Source organism: Prionailurus viverrinus, chromosome B3 (genome assembly GCF_022837055.1).
Source record: "Prionailurus viverrinus isolate Anna chromosome B3, UM_Priviv_1.0, whole genome shotgun sequence".
Lineage (NCBI taxonomy): Eukaryota > Metazoa > Chordata > Mammalia > Carnivora > Felidae > Prionailurus > Prionailurus viverrinus.
Genome location: NC_062566.1, coordinates 118,316,694 through 118,338,288, shown reverse-complemented (window position 1 = coordinate 118,338,288; position 21,595 = coordinate 118,316,694). Strand labels below are relative to the sequence as shown.

The window sequence follows — 21,595 nt, the reverse complement described above, 5'->3', positions numbered from 1 at the left end:
AACAAAGATGGTCCAGGCAGTCACACAGGCAGCGACGCCAGAGAAAGGAGTCTGCCCCTCTCTCCCTCACCATCCATATTGGTCCTTGAAAAGGATTTGCTTTCCCCAGCTTGGGTCATAAGCCCACTGCAGGTCAGGGACTGGTCACCTGAAACACAGGTATTGGGGAGTGACAGTTTCCTAAAGGAAGGGAGGCAGAACAAACCACAAAGGAACCAATGACCCACATGAGCACCATAGTTATGCACCAGAAGTTTCTTCAGCTTCCACTACCACCCCCCCTTCTCTTGCCATGAGCTCTCACCCACCATTACACTGCTCCTCACAAATGGGCTAAGATCCTCCCTATTACTCAACAATTTCTCCCTTACAGATTCACTCCGGTCAGATGCTAGCATCCAGGGTGAGCAAGAGCCAAAAAAGGAGTCCTGACATCTCCCACTTCCTCCACTCCTACCAACCTCCACAGCCAAGAGAAGAAGACGACCAAGGAACACACAGTGTTCTAGAAATGGAAAGAATATTCAGAGATCAATCCCTCCATTTCACAGATGAGAACACTGAGGCTCAGGGTGGCTGAATAACTTGTCCAAGAGCACTCAGGCAAAGTCTGGTTTTCTGACTCCAGTCCTGACTTTATGATATTTATATTGTCACCCCTGAGATCAGAACCAGTGCAGTCTAGGCGTTGGACCTCCTTGGGGCTTAAAAACTACTTTTCACTAAGGGCACCCATGTGGTTCAGTCGGTTAAGCATCCAACTCTCGATTTTGGCTCAGGTCATGATCTCATGGTTCATGAGTTCGAGCCCCATGTTGGGCTATGCACTGACCGTGTGAAGCCTGCTTGGGATTCCCTCCCTCTCCTCTCTCTGCCCCTCACCACCTCACATGTATGTGCACTTTCTTTAATAAATAAATAAACTTAAAAAATATTTTTGGCTAAAAGGGAAAGGTAGGATGGAGATATCTCTGCATCCACAGGCACAGACAGGTTTCCAGCCCACTGCTATGTCTACAACTTCTCAGGAACCAGCATGTATGAGATGTGTGCGCTTGCCCACAGGGTTCTGCGTTCAGAGTAGGAAGAAGTAAATTCAGGTGCCCAGTGGCTTTGGGTTCTGAGCATCCAGCAAGGAGGAAACACCAGCAGAATCTATTCAAAAGAACCCCTCAGGCTCCTGAAAGGGAAACTGACAGTTTATCACCCCTCAATATCATTTACAATGTTATATTTTATTTCTAAGAATAGCTAATATACGTAATGTTTAATATGTGGCAGGTCCATTCTAATTTAATTTACATTAATTAACTCATTTAATCCTCACAAAGACTCTACGAGATCGCAACAGTTATTATTCCCATTCTACAGATGACAAAACTGGAAAGCACACAGAGGCAGGAGGGGTTGGTGCTAAAAGATGTGATGAATTAACTTTCAAAGCATTTTCCTTTCAGGGGGCACATGTCTGCCCCTCAGCTGCAGGAACAGTAAAAGCACTACCACCGCGATTCTACAGGCAGAGAAATTTAGGGCCAGAGAAGGCGCAAGATTTCCTAAGGCCTCACACATGTCTTAGCATCTGCAACCAGGCCAGCCTTCTGCCCCCTAGAAGTTGCTGCTGCTCTTTGCCACAAGGGGGCGCCCATGACCTGGGCCCCCATCTCCTGAGTCAGAAACCTCCCCACCTAGCCCGGGGAATTTAAGGCAGGAGGGCATCATGGAAGGCGTAGAAGGTGCCTGGGCTTGAAGAAGAAGAAGGAGGATTTTTGTAAGTCAAGAGCCTAAAGAAAAAGATTCATTGAATCTTTGCTAAACACGTACTAGGTGTGCAAGCATGAGGCCAAAGCACATCACTCACGTCATTTCTTCACTTCTCATGCTGAAAGGTGGGCATTCAGATTTCAGTGTCACAGGCAAGGAAGCCGCAAATATGAATCAGCTTGTCTAAGGTCACAGCAGCAGTAGCATAGCAGAGCGAGTTGTGCGCCTCTCTCGCTAACAGAACAGCCAGCACCCTGGTAGCTTCAGATCAAAAGTGGTGGGAGTATTTACACCATGGAAATGGGCAAACACCTTGGAGAGCCCACTATTAGACATTTCCCGGCACAGCATGGCACAGCCGGTGAGAGAAGGAAGGGCTGGGCCTTGAACCCACATCTCTCTCACTCCTAAGCTTGGGCTTTTAGCCACTGTGCCGCCCTCAGCACGGCTCAGTATAACTAGTGCCCGCAGGCTCAGAAAGGACTGCTTTTCAAAGACAACCAACTGGCTGCCTTCAGACCAAATATGGCATCAGCTCTTAGTCTCTCTGTGCCTCCATGTGTTCATTTGTAAGATGGGGATCGTAATAATATCTCCCAGGGTGGCTGGACAAATTAATATACAGGAAGCTCTCAGAGTAGTATCTGGCACAACTGTTAGGTTTCATTTGTTAGGACTACACAGTGTTTAAAATGTTTAACCAAAAATATTAATTGGTTGCCAATATTTTCAAATCACATTTTTTTGTGTAAAAGTCCCAATATCTAGGCTGTTTAGAAAAATTGTAGGATCTGACCTCACTTTACCATGTGACAATTACCAGCTGGAACCAGACCACAGCTGCCTCCTCCCTTCCTCCCTCCCTGGATTATGCTCTTTGAGGAACTGCTCTTACTTCACTTACCTTCCACCTACCCAGACAGCACCCATCGTCTTCAGAGTTTGAGACCCCTGCCCTCTGCTCCTTAAAAGGCACAGAGTGAATGTGCTAGAATGGATGACCTTCTGGCCACATGATCATCTGCTATTACACCCTCTTAAAGCTGAGGAAGCAGGTCTCAGGGACGCTAACCGTGCCTAACTCCGTGTTGAAAGGGCAGGGACTCAGAGCCCAGGCCTGCTGGTTCCTAATTCAACACCCACAAGCCACTTCCGAGCCAGAGCCTGACCTCAGAAGCAGCTTGGGAAGCTCTCACAATATTGGGAGTGAGGTGAGGTACGGTGCGATGAGGGCTCTACATCCTTCCTTGTTTCCTGGACATGGTGGGACACAGGAGATGTGGCTCTCAGAGTAGGGTTGCCTGATAAAATCCAGGATTCCAATTAAGTTTGAATTTCAGATAACTTTCAGATAAATGACCATATTTTTAGTATAAGTATATCCCATGTATTATTTGGGATATACTTACACTTTACAAATTTGTCAAACTTCAGATAATGAATACTTTTAGTATAAGCATGTTTCAAATAATGAATGAGACATACTTACACACACACACACACACACACACACACACACACACACAAAGTTCCTTTATCTGAAATTCAAATTTAACTGGTACTTTTATTTGGTAAGTGCTGCAACGCTAAAAAGTCCCTGGCTTCTGCCAGCCCAGCCCCAAGGAAGCCAGAGAAGGGAAAAGAGGAGGAGGAAGCCCTCACACCGGGGCTGCGGGGGACAACAGCAAAACAGCCAACCCACCACCGCACACACCTGCACCAACAGTTAAAAACTTTGTCTTCCCTACATTTATTTTACAAGTCAGTACTGTTTTTATTAGCTAATGTGAGCAAGTGCTGGGTCTTCCAAAAGTCGTCACCCACGGCTTCATTTCTGCGGTCACCAGGGAACCGACCCGAGGCATCTGAAACAGAGGGGCTGGTTGCCATTTGGGGGTGTGGGGAGGGGGCAGTGGCGGTGGCTTCCTATGGGAAACCCGCAGCAGGACCAAGACCCGGACTGGGCTGCCCTCTCAGGCCCTTGACGCCCTGCGGGCCCCAGCTGCGCACCCCCTGGACAGCGCCCTCCCCTGCCGGGAGCTGCCACACCGCCCGGGGTCGGCTGTGTGCAAGGAGGACTCGCCGCCCGCCACCCCTCCGCTGGCAGACTGGCCGCCCTCGCCCAGGCCGAGACTGCGCCAGCCTGCGCGGCCCTAATGATCCGTGACCGCGCAGACACCGGCTCCTGGCCTCCCCCAGCGGCTGGCTGCGCTGCTCGACCTTCCTCTGCAAACCCAAGGGCCTGGGTCGGGGGAGGGCAGCAGGCTGGGGGTCCTTCCCCATCCCTGGCCTCCAATAAGGGGCAGGCGATTGGCTCCCTGCAGGCACCTGCCCAGGTGAGGTGGGCCAAGGACACGCATGAGGACGGACACACACACACACACACACACACACACACACACACACACACACAATCTCGGCCCTGGCTGGGGCCCAGGCGTGCATTCTGCCAATCCACCCCCCTCCCTGGGTTAATAATGATCAGGCCCGAGGCTGTGCCAGCTGTTCCAGGTAGAAGGCAGCAGCACCATTGAAATGCCGTGTGAACCCCATCGCCCAACTCCTAAAACCCCAGGTTGCCCGCAAACAAGGAAGCAGAGGGTCCCAGGGCAAATTTCCCATGGGAGGGGGTGGTGCCCCTACCCCATACACAGAGGCAGAGAGATGGGAGCTGGCTGCTCCTCCAGCGAGGGGCTGTCCTGCCTCTAAACTGTCAGGCCTCTCCCAAGTTTGCCTCACCTCCACCCCCACCTTCCTCCTCCTGGTCTAGCCATCACTCAGCTAACCCTGTTTGTTTTCTGCTTTGCGCTTCTCACTGTCTGACGTTATATATATTTGTTTGTTACTGCCTCTCCCTTGTTATGGCCGTTCTCATTCACTGCTATGGTCCCAGCACCTGCAGCAGTACCCGACCCGCGAGACTCTTAATAACCTTGGTGGACACCGTGATAGAAATCGCCTCAGCTGAAGAGAGCTGCTTGGCCCAGAATCACACAGGCCCTTCCCAGGGGGGCCCATGGGCTGATGGAGGTGCAGCTTCTGGACCCCACCCAGGACAGCAGCGGAGGGCAGGTATAGCTTCAAGGGGGACCTGGGGTTGGCCGAGGGCATCAGTGGTCCTCCCTGTGCCCCATTCCTGCATCTCTGCCCTCCTTTCCACAGGTGTTGGTCCAGGGACACTCCTAAAACAGCCCACTCCACAATCTTAGCCTCAGAGTCGCTTGCCAGGAAGCCAAACCACAACAATCAACATTTGTGGAAAGAAAGAGGAGAGACAGGAAGAAAGAAAAAGCTTTGACCCTTTACTGTTAATCATTTTCCACCTCCAAAGAGGACCTCAGATTTACCTACTTCCCTCCACATGCAATGCCACCACCGTAATCAAAGCCAGCACCCTCTGTCGTTTGGAACCCCCGTTTTGTCTTTGCAGCAGACACAGTTGGTACTCACCCCAGACCCTCTCAGCCTCCTCCGAGCTCATCTGCAGCTGGGGGCCCCCCAGCTTGCAGCCCCTCCCCCCCAGGGCTTCCTTCCATAGCACAATAGCTTGCTCAGCCCTTGAGCTGGGCAGCAGGCAGTGTTAGGGATTTAATGCCCAAGGGACCCTCCTCAACCAATGAGAGCAAGACTCATTGATAAGTAACCACCACCCCCTTGGGAGGACAATACCCACAAGACTCCTCTGAGGCCCCCACAAAATTCAGCCTCTCTTCCCAGGCCCACAGTGGTGCCCCATTCATCAATACCCCCCCCCCTCTATTTACTGGCTTTTCCCTTTTCTTCTCAGTTACCCCATTCCCTCACTTGTGCTCCCCAAATAAAGACTGCCTACACCCAAATCCCCCTCTCAGCATCTGCTTCTCAGGGAATCCAAACTGGATGAGCACCCCCCACACATACACACTTGGCCCCAACTTCTACTCGTAACTTCTTTGAGCTTCTGAGTGACAGCACTGCAGGGACACTCACCTTCTTTCAGCTTCTTTCCTGCCACAGAGACTTTACCCCAGTGGCTCAATTTATTCTTCCATTAAGCAACTATTCGTTGATTGCCTACCATTTAAAGCATTGGGATACAAGAGTCAGCAAACAAGAGTCAAGGGTCCCCGCCCTCTAGGAGCTGACATCCGTCCTCCTGTGCCCCTTCCTCTCCTTCCCCAACACTGATGCCTGCTTCTCTTGTCTCACTTCTACTTACCATTTAAGTCTCAGCTCAAATGGCCCATCCTCAAAAACATCTTACTGCCCCCTTCCCCATCAACTCTCCCCACCCCCACTCCACACAGAGCCTCTCCTTTCTCATTACACCTGTCACCAGATTTGTCTCTTCCGACATCATGCCCACTCCACAAGCACAGGACAATGTCCATTGCTCTCTCCTGTGCCTTTGGCACTGTGCTTGGTACCTAGTGAATGAACCAATAAATGAATGAGTGAGTGAATGAATGAATGACCTAATGGCACCATTGTCATGAAGGAAAGGTAAGAGGAGAAATGCAAAACTCATCCTTGTGCATAGGCAGAGAAAGGCAGATGAGATATTTTTCACAGTAACCAGTACTGGTGACTGAGATGACAGTAAATTTTGGAGTCCTAGTCCATCAGATAGCAGCAAGAATGTCCCCGAGGTCAGGAGAGAATGGCAGGGGGCATACACAATGAGATACAAAAAAGGCAGTCCACCAAAACCAAACTATTTATTTCTCCTTACCATCTCCCAGCCATAGAAAGGCAGAAATGGAAGGTATCTCAGGAAATATCTATCCTCTTAACACACAGGTGAGGAAACCAAAACCCAGAGAGGCGCTTTCTAGTGAAGGTCCTATGATTAGTGACAAGCCTCCAAATGCTGAACTCACTGCCCATTGTTTGTTAAAATCAGAGCCTCAGGCTGGTCCATTCCAGGCTGTAGGCTCAGATTCCCACAGCACTGTCCTCAACTTGAGCAGCTCATTGTCCAGGAGAGATGGCTTTCAGGCTCTATATCAGCAATCAGTGATGTGTAGGATGCCTATACCCCTGTCCTTGTAGCCTGGTACTGCCACATTTCCTTTCTCCCTCCAAAGGACTGCTCTGGGGAGACCACCCAGACTCCACCTTTCTAGAATTTGTGCTTTAGACTCCAACAACCCTTCCCAGGATTGAACTTTTGCTTTACTCCTGCATGTTCAGGACTCCTCAAAGAAGCTCAGTGCTCCCAGGTGCTCTGTGCATCTGGAAATGACTCAGTAAAGGCAAGCCTCCCCTAATGGACACTTACTAGGCTCTGCCCACCCATTTTGGGGTTTGTCCTAGCATCAAACCTCATCCCAAGCTGAACAGCAAATGGTCAGTGACAACTGGGTAATATCCCACCTAAAATCTTTTTATACCTGATCTTCAACATATCAGAAGAATAAGCAAACATACAGAAAAAATGATAGCTCACATTTATCAAAGGCTTATTATGTGCCAAGACCCATGTTAAGCATTATATCAGTTTTAATATAACAATTGTATGAGGTGGAAAGTTTTATTACAAACCCCATTTACTTATAAAGAAACTGAGGCTCAGTGAAGTCAAGTGACTTGCCCAAGACCACACAACTAGTAAGTGACAGAACTGGAACTCAAGCCCAGGTCCATCCAACCCCAAGCTCTCAGTTTCCTCCCATCACCAAACCACTCACCCTTTGCCAGAGATCAGCCAGGACCTAGACACCGAAAGAGAGGCCAAGTGTGTGCCAGGCACCAACATCTCTTTAGAAGATGGGTGTCCCAGAGCCAATAGATTATCAAAGGATGGTGAGGCCTGATGATACACAGGTAAGGAGAAGTGGTGACTACCACATATGGCCCTATGCTGACCTCTGAGCTTTGTTCTGGGGCCCAAAGCAAAATGTGAGACTTGAGAGCTCTCAGCCCCCTTCTCTGTACCATCCATCCCCTTTCCAGCAGCCTTACCCCAAATCCCTTACCTCCCCAGCCACACACAACTGACACCACTCCAACACTATATAGAGAAGTGACTAGGGAGTTAGGGACGCGTTATCCTTCAAGAGCATGCAGTTTTAAAGTGGATGCAGAAGGAGGCAATACTAAAAGGAAGAGTTGATTCCCTATCCTAGAATGTCCCCATCAGTTGTAAGGTGATTTTCACTACTGGCAGTGAAAATACTAAAATTTGCGGATTAGGTAGGTTTTGGAAAACTGGAATAAATTCAGGACCTTTCTTAAAACCACACCACAGTGACTTGAACATGATATGTATGTATTCTTGATGGAAGAGAGAGGATGGCATGGCAGTTGGTTCACTGGTAAGTGCATGACTCACAACCCATTCTGAATATGGCACAATCCAAGTGAATAATCAGGACCGCTATATTATTAGTAATGTGGCATTTAGGAATTGTTACAGCACTTTACTTTCTTCCAGGTTTTTTTTAGACTATATCAAAACCTGAGTATCCCCAGGGAATATACTCCCTGACACGGGAATATCATCCATCATGAACACAACAGCTAGGAAAAGAAGCTTGAAAGAAACTGCAGGCTCAAAAGGGCACTTTGCTGAGACAATAGGAAGTTGTGACAGCTTGTAAGATGCTCCCTGTGTTCATTCAAGAAGGTATCCAAACACTGTATCCCCCATGAACTCTTCCTCCACCAGTGTGAGAGAACTGTCTGGTCCAAGGCCAGAGCCCTCCCAAGGCCAGGGGCGTCTACCTGCTCCAGTCTTCTCAGCTGCCATACAAAATGCCACAGACTGAACATCTTAAGCCATAGACTTTTATTTCTCAGGGTTCTAGAGGCTTGGGAAGTTCAAGAACCTCTGGGGCAGCAGATGGGGTTCCTGGTGAGGACTCTTTCTGGCTTACAGATAACCACCTACTTGCTATGTCCTCACGTGGCTTTTCCTTGGTGTGTGCAAGTGGAGAGAAAGAGAGAGATGTCTCTCTGGTGGATAAGGCCACCAATTCCATCATGAAGGCCTTACCCTCATGACCTCATCTAACTCCAATTACCTCCCAAAGATGCCAGCTCCAAATAACATCAGTTTGGGGGTTAGGGCTTCAACATAGGGATTGGGGAGGCAGGGCGGAACACAAACATTCATTCCATAACACCAGTGATGGGAGTGATCTGTATAAAAGCTGGTCCTCAGGTGACTGCTGCAAAAACTGGATCATTCATTCATTCATTCATTCATCAAACTAATATTTTTTGGTACTTACTATATACTAGGCATATACTGATATTAATTAGCACTTATATCAGTGTTCTGTAGTGAGGTTCCAATGTTGATTCAAGTAAATCTAGTTCCTGTCTTCATAAAGATAATAGTCTTCAAAATCTGACAACCAGAATCTACGGAAAAGAGAGCACCAGATGTCAGCATAGGTCTGTACAGAGTTCATCAATTCATTCAATATTCAGTGAGTATGACTATAAGCTGGACACAAGGAGAAAACACACATGCTCTCTGCTGTCAGAGAGCTCACAGCCTATGACATAGAAGCAGGTTGCAAACACACTGTGGTTAAGTTCTACAGAGTTGAATCATGACATATGCATGTAACATTTGTGCATGCAATTATACAGCAAAAAAAAAAGAAAGAAAATCAGATAAACAATACAGTGCTTCACCCACCATTCCTCCCATTAAGCGATGCCCCAGCACTGGCATGAAGTAGGATGTGAAACTAGTGTACCTTCCATGTATTCCACTTGCCTTTATCTCTCTTGGTGTGATCATTGCCTGCTTGACTGACATTTGTTCACTATTAAAAGGCCACATTTTTCTTCACTCAAGGCCCCTAAACTCAAGCCAGCCACTTCATCTGGTCATCAGCCAAAGAAGTGGGATCAGTTTCATCACAGGGTGGGCCAGACTACTTTTTTATTTTTTTAATATATTTATTGTTGCCATATGGTTGACATACAATACTATATTTGTTTCAGGTGTACAGCATAATGATTCCACAATTCTGTACATTACTCAGGGTTCACCGTGGTAAGTGTAGTGGGCTGGACTTGTTGTGGGCTGTGATGCACTTTGTAAGCTGCCCAGACAGTTAATCATTCAAGCCGGGACACCACTGAAAGTGAAGTCAGGCAATGTTGATAATTACACCAGAATAAGAGGCATAAAGCAAGACTGTACTGAGCAATCCAGGAATATAACATCACTATCTACAGGTGACTTTCAGGGATTTTTTTTCAATCTGAAAAGAGGTTTTTTTATAACAAACAATATGTTTTGTTATACAGGTATTAAGCGGTGAATCACTGGAATCTACCCCCAAAACCAAGAGCACACTGTACACACTATGCTAGCCAACTTGACAACAAATTATACTTTAAAAAAGAATGTTTTCTAGCTTTAATTTTACTTATTTTAAAATAGATTAAAGTTCACAATGATTATTCAAAAAGAACACAGAGAAAAGTCTCTCTCTGACTCCTGTCCTCAGCCACTTAGTTGCCTGTACAGGAACTGGCAGCCTATATATAAATACATATGTGTGTGTGTGTGTGTGTGTGTGTGTGTGTGTACATATGTATGTACAACTATATTTTACACAAATAAGCATTCACACTGTTCTGTACTTATTTTTTTCTCTTCACAGTACAGTTTAGAGATAATTTCATATCAATATGACAAGCTTCCTCCCAATTTACAATGCTTACTATCTCACTGTATGGATGCACATAATTTACCTAACCAGCCTCCATTGATGGACATATAGACTATGTCCTATCTTCTGCTGCAATGAATGACCTTGACCATACATCATTATGTATATGTGCCAGTATATCTATAGAATAAATTCCTGGAAATAGAACTGCTGAGACAAAGGGCATATCAACTCAGATTCTGTTTGGTTGCTCATAACAGAAAAGCCAAAATAATGGTCACTTAAACAAGATAGAGATTTATTTCTCCCTTGAATAAAAGGAGTCTGGCAGTGGGCCATCCATTTGCCATGGGCTCCCAAATGTCAAGAGGGACCAGGATTCTATCTTTCTGCTGTGCCATTCTCCATTCAAAGCTTATACAACTATGGAGGCCTTCTTTCAGTAAAAGAATACAAAATTACACATACCCATTTAGAGTGAGAAAAAAATAATATATACAAATTCTTAAAAGCTGAAATAACACAAACATCACAACATCTGGGAAAAACAATATAACCTCTCAACCACCCACCGTATCTTTATAATAGGTTTTTTTCCTTACTTTTTTTTTTTTTTTTTTTTGGCTACATGATCTTTGATCACTTTATCACACTACAAGATTTTATAATACCTCCTGGAAAATAAATAAAAAGATAATTGAATTTTTCCTTCAGCACAGCTCGTTAAAATTTATCATTGTTGTTGATAGTTGAAATGCATAAAACATGTGACACATACTATTTCTAGTAGTACTACAGATTTTGCCCTACAAATATAGGAATTCTGATAAAGTCTATGATTCACAATGCCCATCAAAAAAAAATATCTGGTGTGTTTATCAATGTATAAGCTAAGTTATTGAACATGTTCCCAATAGGAGAAAGTTCCCATTTTATGTGGCATCCGTGAATACCAAATTCTCCACCTGCAATTTTGTATATCTCTTTAAGTGGGAAATATTACACAGACTAGCTTCTGGCTCCATACATTTTAACCTTTTTTCCTCTTCCACTACCAAAGATTTCTGATGCTGGGTATAGGACTCATTCACATTGGGATATGACTTGGTATCCAAAGCAGGGGGAGCCGGCCCAGTGACCAGCAGGGGTGTTCATGGAAGTCATTCCCACAAAAGGATGATGAGCAAATGACTGCAAACCACAGAAGCATGTCCAGTTAAACACCAACTAAATGCAACCCCAGTTCCTCTTCTTCCTGGCTGGGTCCTCCAAATTCCCATGAACATTCCAATGCCAGCCAACCCAAGGGAAAGCGTGACACAAGGAAAAGCAGAATAGAAATAGACAGCAGGCTGAGCCATTTGCAGTTAGAATATGTTACTTCTGCAAAGATGGTCACAAGAGCACCTGACCATGTGAACATGCTAAGGCTCTCCAGGGCAATGCCTGTGCAAGTGAAGGGCTCTGAAGGCTCAGCTCCCTTACCTGCATGGTAAAATGCCCCTGGCCAGCAAGGTTCTGGATTCAGACTGATCAATCACACACCCATGATTTGGAAGATTGAAGGGAGGCAAACGCCCTTGTTCTTTTGCCAGTGGCAGTTGCTGGGGCATCTGTTTCAGCATTCACGACTTTTTGCACTGGCTATAAGGCTCCACATTGTGCAGTCCATCCATCACCCACTTTGGATCTCCAGGCTGGATAGGGCAGCTGGGTAGGTCCAGGAAGAGCTTTCACCTGCTCTTTGTTTCAATGTAATGTCAGTTCTGGTCTCACACATGCAGGAAAGAAAAGAATACAGTGAACACCTACCTATGTACTATCCACCCATTTTCACCCATCGTTAATATTTTGTCATTTTTGCCTCATAATTGAATCATTTTATGGTAAATTAAAAAGACCATGACAGTTCACCCCTAAATACATATCTCCAAAGAGTAGGGACAGTTCTTCAATTAACAAGACCAATAATATCCCTAATAAAAGTAGCAATAATTCACTAATACCACCTAAAACTCACTTCATATTCAAATTTCTACAACTGTCCTAAAAATACATTTTAGAGTTGTTTCTTTGAAACCAGGATCCAATAGGTTCATACAATGTATTTGTTCGTTATGCCTCTTAAGTCTTGTCTTATTTGGAACAATCCCCCTCATGACATTGACTCTTTGAAGAGATCAGGCCTGCTGTCATGTAGAATGTCCCACATTCTAAATACATCTATTTCCTTAGGCTGTCGTTTAGTTATCCCTGGTATTTCCTGTAAAATGAGGTAGATCAAAAGGCTTGGAGGTTTTTCAGGTCAGATTTATTGAGGTATAATTTATATATTGTAAACATCATCCTTTTTACTTTACAGTTCTTTGCATTTTGACAAATGCAAACAGTCATGTAATCTAAAAGCTTGGTTTGATTCAGATTTTACACCACTGGTCAAAATAGTTTACAGTGATGCTGTGAACGTTCCATTGAACTTCTTATCACATCCTTAGGTAATGTCTAGTTGTCCCACTATTAATGATACTAATTTTGAGCATTGGGTTCCTGTAGCTTTCTGATCTCTGAACATGTATTAGTTTTCTATTGCTGTGCAACAAATTACTACAAACTTAGAGACTTAAAGCAACACCTACTTATTAACTCAGTTCTGCAGGTGGGAAGTCAGGCATGGCATTGCTACGTTCTCTGCTCAGGGTACCACAAGGCTAAAATCAAGGTGTCAGCAGGCTCCATTCTCATCTGGAGCCCAGGCTCCTCTTCTAACCTCATTGAAGTTGTTGGTGGAATTCAGTTCTGACTGATCTTGATTGTCAAGGGAAAATAAGACTGATGCTACTCAGTGGTGACCTGAGAGGCATATGTCTGGAATGACAGGATTCCTTGGGATGCCTACTTGTCCATTAGGAAAAGTTAATGGAAAACTATAGTAACCAAATACAGGCAGAATCACCAAGAGAGTACATCCTTCAGGAAGGCAGGCTTGGATCATTCCACCAGATAGAATACCCTGAATAGCTGAATGCTGGCTGAGGGCAAAAGGAATAGGAATAGATGGCAGAGGCAGGAAGTTATAATGACCAAAATGTAGTAAACATGCATATATATTCTTCCTGGTTTTGTTAAGTATTTTCTTCCTCTTTCCTCCCCCTGTTATTTTACATAAGGGGTGTTAGTGGCAGCTGACCTTATAATGTAGCCTTTAGAATATCAGATGGATTGTGACTGAACTAGAAGGGGAAAAAACATTCAGCCAGAGATGGGCACCGTGACTGACGACAGAGTGGCTACCTTCTTGTTTGCATTATTTTGTGTAACTATGCTTTCTTTTAGATGGAAGCGTGTTGTTGAATTGTTGCTTCTGGAAATTTAAATACGGACAAAAGGGTACATATGGATGCTGGGAAGCCAAAGGGCTGGATCATATGAGATGCTATCTACTGTCATTCAGCACCCCTTTCAATGCCCTCCCAAATTCTCCCACAGGGAGATATGATATAGAACACAGGGGTTAGAAACTCAGGAACTATACTTCCCAGATTTTCTTCCCAACTGGAAGTTGGGTTTGGTTTCCCAAACAATCAGTTTTTGCCAATGAAGTGTGTTCACAGTGAAACACAAAAGACTAAAGGGATAGAAGCTGTTCTTGATCTGGTTCTGATGGCAGCCAACACACATAGGCTTTGGCCACTGTGAGTTTTGCAATAGTAAGCCTATCACTGGCTTCAGGGCTACAAGGCAGCTGTGACCTTAGCTGTGACTTCCTAGTCTCTGGATGGCAGCTTGGGGCAGTGTGACCAAAAAAAGAGAAAAAAAAAATCATTGCATAATCCTATCATCCTAAATTTGGTTCTTTTAGTCCATCCAGTGGACGCCATCATCTAAGTCCCTTTATTAAATCCCTTTCTGCTTGAAATACCTCAAGTTATTCTGATTCCCTGAAGACTGATAAACTCTTCCATAGTGTTTATACTAATTTGCAATTCTATCGGCAAAGTTGGAAACTGCCACTTTTTCTCATAGCCTAAGCAACACAGTGTATTACTAAACTTTTTGTCTTCTGACTAATCTCTTAGGTGGAAAAGGTATCTTAGTGCAATTTAGTTTGCATTTCATTCATTCAGTGACAATGAACATCTTTCCATGTGTTTAGAAACCATGAGGATAGGGGCACCTGGGTGGCTAGTTGGTTAAGCATCTGACTCTTGATTTTTGGCTCAGGTCATGATCTCAACGTTTGTGAGTTCAAGCCCGCATCAGGCTCTGCGCTGACAGCACAGAACCTGCTTGGGATTCTCTGTCTCCCTTTCTCTCTATCCCTCCCCTGCTTGTGCTCTCTCTCTCTCTCTCAAAAATAAATAAACATTTTTTTTAGGGGCGCCTGGATGGCTCAGTTGGTTAAGCGTCTGACTTCAGCTCGGGTCATGATCTCACAGTTTGTGAGTTTGAGCCCCACGTCAGGCTCTGTGCTAACAGCTCAGAGCCTGAAGCCTGCTTCAGATTGTGTCTTCCTCTCTCTCTCTCTGCCTCTTCCCCACTCATGCTCTATCTCTCTCTCTCTCTTAAAAATAAACATTAAAAAATATTAAATAAACTTTTTTTTTAAAGAAGCCATGAGGATTGCTTTCTCTGTGCATTGTGCCACTAGCTTGCTGTCACACAGCTGCAACCTCAAGGCTTGGACCCCAGGCCCCTAATCACACCAGGTCACCAAAGACCTCCACGTTGCCAAATCCAGTTGTCAACCTTTGATTCTTTAATTTATACTACTAGCAACGTTTAACAAAAATGGCCATGCCTCTTCTTTGAGACACTTGCTGTCCTTGGCCTCCAGAGCTCATACTGTCCTCCTTTTCCTAACTCACACTTCTTTTTGTATGTTCCATCTCATCTCCCCAGCTCTGTACTATCTGGTTGCCTTGGGCCTCTCAGGCCTCATGCCTTCTTGGTCGATACCCAATCATCTATGATCTTGCCCAGGCTCATGACTTTCAACATTTCTACACTGAGGGTCCCAAATTTATATCTCTAGCTCCAACCTCTCCTACTCGAAATGACCACTTGATGTTTAAAAGTCATCTCAGACTAACTATGTCCAAACCAAACTCAACTCCTCCCTTACAAAAAAATAGAAACTTTGGGGCACCTGGGTGGCTCAGTCGGTTAAGTGTCTGACTTTGACTCAGGTCATGACCTCATGGTTTGTGAGTTTGAGCCCCACATCAGGTTCTGGGCTCCCTCTCTCTCTGCTCCTCCCCCCCGCCTCAAAAATAAACAAACATTTAAAAAAATAGAACCTTCGCCTCCCACTGTTCTCAGTTAATAGCACAGCAGCTTCTCACCAGCCACCCAGGCCACAAACCAGGCAAAAACCAGGACTCCTTGATTCCTCTCCCCCATTATTCCTCATCCAATCCTTGGCAACCCACTGGGTCTACTTTAAAGGTCTATCCAGAACAGGATGTTTGCAGTCCCATCATGGGTCCTGGCTTATTGTAGTGGCCTCCAAATGATCTCCCTGCTTTCACTTTTGCCCCCCACCAACTACTCACAGCATCCCTGCCAAAATTATTCCACTAAAACATAAGTCACATATGGGGCACCTGGGTGGCTCAGTGGGTTAAGCATCTGACTTCGGCTCAGGTCACGATCTCACTGTTTGTGAGTTTCAGCCCCGCGTTGGGCTCTGTGCTGACAGCAGAGCCTGGAACCTGCTTCGGATTCTGTGTCTCACTCTCTCTCTCTCTCTCTTCCTCCCCCGCTCGTGCTCTGTCTTTATCTCCCCAAAATAAATAGAGATTAAAAAAAAAAAACATATGTCACATCTAGTCACTCTAGTCAAAACACCCCACTGGATTCCCATATTACTCTAAGTACCTTCCAGCTCTTACAATAGCCTACCAAGCCCTTCTTGATCTGCCCTCCTGGCTAACAAGTCTCCAATCTTACTGCTACTGCTTTCCCTTTCCTATTCTCCACTCCAGCTATACAAGCCTCCTTGTACCTCAGATCCACCAAGCACATGCCAGCCTCAGGGCTTTTGCACTTGCTGTTCCCTCTGCCTGGAAATGATCTCCTAGAAGGCCAAGCTGCCAGCTCCCTCATCTCTTAGGGGTTCAAATGCCATCTCATTGAGGCCCCCCTTCTTATTTAACCTAGTTGCTTCTGCCCTCCCTCCAGGAATTCCCACCCCCTCTTCCTGCTTTCTCATCACAGCATGACAAGATTTGAGCCCCTGTCCTCCACCACCACAACCTCTCCCTTCCCAACAGGGTTTGTAAGCTCTGTGAGAATGAGGATTTCAGGCTATTTTATTCTTTGCTAAATCCCTAGCACCTAGAATGGTGCTTGACACATAACAGACACTCTGTAAGTATCTACATGAATAAATGAATGAATAAAGCTAATATATAGCCGAGAGGACACTCATGTAAACAGAACCAGGAGATGTAGCTTTGGGAAGCCATGGGAGTGGATGAAATTACCTTGGAGGGAGGAGGTAAAGCTACAGACGGGAGATATGAACTCACAAGCCATGCAAAGTGTCTAACCTGGAGATGAAGAGTTTAGTGAGAACAGGATGAAAATGCTGCAGAGCAGGTGACAGTTAAGAGTAACAGCCAACGCATAAAACACGTCAGGCACCCTATATGTATTAAATTACAACAACCCGATGTGTTCAATACCGTTACTATTCCTAATTTTACAGACAACTAAATGAGTACAAAAGGTTTAAGGACTTGCCCGGGGTCGTTTGGCAAAACTGGGGTCTGAAGCTGGGCTTTAGTCTTTGTGTTTTTACTATGACTTCTTTGATGAGAGCTGATCAGGACTGTACCAAGGTTGTGGACGATCCCATCTCCAGTCTCCATCTCTGTGCTCACCACGAAATATAGGAAGAGCATACATGGAGCGAGGCAATGTGGCCTTCTGAAGGGCGGAAACACGTTACCAGAACAAGCTCTGGGCAGAGGACCAGCATGGGTTCCTGGCCTGGCTTTGCTACTAACTCTTTGGACCTTTGGCCTGGTTACTGAACACTCTGACTGTCCCCTGCCCCATTGTGCAAAGAGTGGGCTGGCTCACATAATCCCTCGAGTTCCTTCTGGCTTGGAAATTCCACGGTCTATAGTCAAGGGAGATAAGCACATAGGACAGAGGCACCTTTCCTGTAACACCAGCTACAAGGCCAAAGGGAAAAATCAATAAATAATTGGGGCCTGCCAGACAGACTTTTCTGATGGAATCGACAGCTCTAAGAAGGTTACTAAGAACTAGGGCCTTGGAAAAGGGAGCTATGGAGAAGCCTGGGCAGCTAAAATGTAGTCCCCATAGGGTGGCGCTGCATGTTTTGGATGCGTGCTCATTACTAGGGTTCTTCTTCTTTTTGGCATTATAATTATTAGTAAAAATAATAATGTTGGAGACTCTACAACATGTCCGGGGAGAGGCCAAGAATAAAATTTAATTCCTGAAAGCCTGGATTGTAGAAAACATAAATCTAAAAAGGAGGAAAATACAGTTAAAACCTAAAAAGAAAAAAATAAGCTGAAGCTTGTGTTGATTTCTCCACACACCTGTCCATAATCTGTGCGTATGCACATGTGCACATACACATGTCCACACGGGCACACCTAGGAGAACATGTGTGTCTATATATACCCATAGGAGTGGCCAGGTATATATTTTTCTATTGGAGCCTGGCTCTTTAAAATGGGGGATAATGACACTGAAAATTATTCTAAGCTTTTCAAAGACATAAATGACCAAGCTGCCTCCTGACTCCTGAATTACATTACCCAGAAAGAACTTAATAACATGCTATTATCGCTTCTCCTCACTGACAGGATTTCGGGGCTGAAAAGACAAACAAGAAGTACGTTCGTAATCACCAGCACAGTCACCTCTGCCGAGCTGCGACCGCGGCTAATTCCAGGTAAGTGCTGTAGGGTGGAAGGAAGCCTGGGGCTGGCAATGCGACTAGGTGCTTGGTAATTGTCACCAGTTCAGTTGAGCTGTCACCAGCTGAGAGGGGGCTACAGGAAGCTCATGGAGCCAACGGAGAATCCCATGGGGTGAAGGGTAGAGAGACTGCATTATGGGAACCAAAATATAATTTCTGAGTTCAACTGACATAATGCACATAAAATTCCTTACAAACTGCAAAAGTGCTCTACCAATGTGACTATGAACAGAAAGGGGCATCATTAAAGGGTCTTGTTTGGTTAGGGCTGCCATGTACAGCTGTATAGGCTGTGTACTGCTCAACTTCTGAAAATGTCATTAGTCTATGAGAATGGTGCCCCCTGGAATTGTGCGTTGTGGCAGCTCTGTAAGTTGACGTAGGGCTTAGTTAGCTGATGAAGTCCACTATAGGGGCTGCTGTTTTTCCTCCTGGATAATGCTTAAGTCCCAGTGATGAACCATCCAAGTGTGCTTCAGGGTAATTAAAAGGCAATTACAATTAAGATCCTTGAGGACAGGAGTCATGTCTTATTCACTCAGTACCCTGAATCTTGTGACTGGTATATAAGTGTTCATAAAAAAGTTTGTTAAAAATAAGAACGGATGGATATTGAATGAATGAATCAGAGAGAGACTCATGGGGGTCAACTCCTGGGGAAAATCAGTTATAGTGATCACAGAATCTGTTTAGCTCAGAAAGTGCAACTGCACATTCCATGTCTCCTCTTCCATGACTTGGATTATGACAAGGCTTTAGTGAAGGGCCGTGGACATGTCATGAGTTCAATAAGAGTTTGTTCAAGATTTATGAGGTACCTCACCCAACGGTAGGTGCTATTGGCTCGTATAGTGGTGATAACAGCGGGGTCAGCAAACAGAGCATAGGTCATGATCCCTGCCATCAAGGATCTTACAATTTAGACAGTTTAGTCAGATATAGGTTTATGGAGAAGTGAAGTAATGCTATCAGGTAGTATGTCCCAAATATCAAGGAAGAGCAAAGATGATAAGTATCATAGGAGTTCAGGGCAGAAAGCACAGGATATCTGCTCTGCCACCTGCTGTATGGTCATGAGAAAATTACTTAACTGTTCTGTCCCTCTCCAAGCTTGTAAGACTGATGTAAGACTAATCATGCTTACCATGCAAGGTCCTTAAACAAAAGAGTAAAACCGGTAAGTATTTAAAGCCCAGTGCCTGGCACGTGGTAGAACTTTCCAGAATGTTGGTTCCTATATAAGAACTTTTCAGTCACAAGTGACAGAATACCAGCTGATCCCAACTTAAGCCAAAAAGGGAGGTGGGGTGGTATTTTTATATATACTCACAAAGTGAAGCTGCAAAGGCTTCAGGCATAATGGTATCCAGGAGCTCAACTGATATCACTAGTGCTCTGCCTGCATTTCCGTTTCTCAGACAAGATTTCTCTAGGGATAGGAATAGCTGTCAGCAGTCAGGGTCCAGCTTAGCCTCAGAAGGAAGAGCTTCTCTCCCCAGAAATTGGGAGGAGGAAAGTCTCAGGGAGCACTCCGACTGGTCCGGCACAGCTCATCCAACCATGTCTTACCCAATGAATATGGTCAGAGGAACGAGATGACCCAGTTGATGAGGGCTGGGTTGTGTGCAGACTTGTGTGTATGGGGATGGGGGGGGGGGGGGGGGTGAGCTCTATCTAAACCACCTGCAATGAATTTGAGAGAGAAAGGGCTAGTTCTTGAGTGTGCTCAGAAGAAATAAATAAAAGAGCTGCATGTTTCTACCAAAAGTAGGAGAGCTCGTAGTTCTTTACAGAAGCAAAAAAAAAAAAAATATTTCTATTGGTTTCATATGCAAACACTATGTGTATGCGTACAAATTCCCATAGTAGCTGCACAGAGATGGAACCCACCTGACCCCTGGAGCCGGGACTTTGCGACCCCTGGCGAGCAGGCACAGTGTTGCAGTCACTCACCGCGAGGGGGCGGGCAGGAAAGCTCACCAGATGGGGTCTCTAGCGGCTTGGGGGAGGTCAGAAGCCGAGCCGTGGTTTGAGGGGAGACGGTGGCATGGGAAGGGCAGGGAGGCAGTGCGGAGCCCCGGCTGGGCTGACCTCCCGTCTTCTGTGCCTCAGACTCGTTTCTGCAGGGGCTACGGAGGGTCCCACTGTCTACTCCGGACACGCGCTGGGCCAGGGACGTCCTAGCCCCCAGAAAGAGGCGCGGGCGACACCTAACCGCTCGCGGTCAGAGCAGCGCGGAGCGTCCCCTCGGAGACACGAGCAGCCCGGGTGGCCATGACCGCCGATCGCGATCGCCGGCCAGGGACTGGGCCAGGCGTCCGCACGACCTCACCGCCACCACACAGGCCCGCCAGCCCCCTGAGACGCCGCGACAGCCTCCTCCCCTAACGCTCTGTTCCCCTTTCGCGTCTTGAAAAGAAAAGGGGGTGGGGGTGGGGGTGTACTGTTTACCTAGCATCCTGTTACTGTGGCCTTGAGTAACCAAGCATTTATGTCACAGAGCGGGCGGGGGAAGGGGCGCGGAGAGCGGGAAAGAAAGAGGGAGAGGAATCAAGCCCGGCATAAAATTTGCCATCACAATCGTCATTTCAAATCATTTATCATGCATTCGTTTGTCAGTGCATATCTATCTAAACTCTGTTTAGGACACGGCAGTTAAGCGAACAGGCCCCAGAGTGGGAATGCACAGGTCCACACCCCAGCTGTCCTCTGCGCAGCACCTGGCATTTAGAAACTATTAATGCCATCGGCTTTATGGTGCTCATAAGCACCACAAAGTGTTTGTGAGGGGCTGCCCTCAACAAGGCCCAAAGTATCTCAACTCCAACCTAGAAACGCATTTTGGAGTAAACGTATTTTGGAGTATTTGTAAAAATATCTACCAGACTGCCCTAGGCATGTGGAAATCACGTGATGTCATAGACTGATTCTAACATGGCCCCCAAGATCCCCCCACCCCCAATACAACCCTACACGTCTTGTATAACCCGCTTCCTTTAGATGTGGGTGAGACTGTGAATATGTCACTTCATAATTCTGTTATGTTAAAGGATTTTTGCAGTATCGTTGATTCAGAACTCACCCAAATAGAGATTATCCTGGTGGGCCTGGCTTAATCAGGTGAGCCCTTAAGTGGACGGAGTCCTTCTGAAGTTAGACACTTTCCTGCCTTAAAGAAGCAAACAGACATGTTGTAAACTGCCTGTGGAAACTGCCTGTGAGAGCTGAGGGCCTCAATCCTCTAATCACA

General features: G+C 45.9%; 1 long non-coding RNA gene across 8 annotated transcripts in view; it reads right to left on the bottom strand.

Annotated features, from left to right (window-relative positions):
• Positions 1–20,757, bottom strand: part of LOC125167178 (uncharacterized) — a 67,242-nt gene extending 46,485 nt beyond the window's left edge. For 7 of the 8 annotated variants that reach the window (XR_007152684.1, XR_007152682.1, XR_007152683.1 and 4 more), the window contains exons 1-3: positions 20,236–20,757; positions 11,868–12,148; positions 8,979–9,111 (exon numbers count right to left, since the gene is read on the bottom strand). This is a non-coding gene — a long non-coding RNA (uncharacterized LOC125167178). Of the gene's footprint in view, positions 1–8,978; positions 9,112–11,867; positions 12,149–19,675; positions 19,775–20,235 lie in introns of all 8 variants that reach the window. The other variant, XR_007152689.1, reaches the window with a different exon arrangement.
• Between the last annotated feature and the right edge of the window lie 838 nt (positions 20,758–21,595).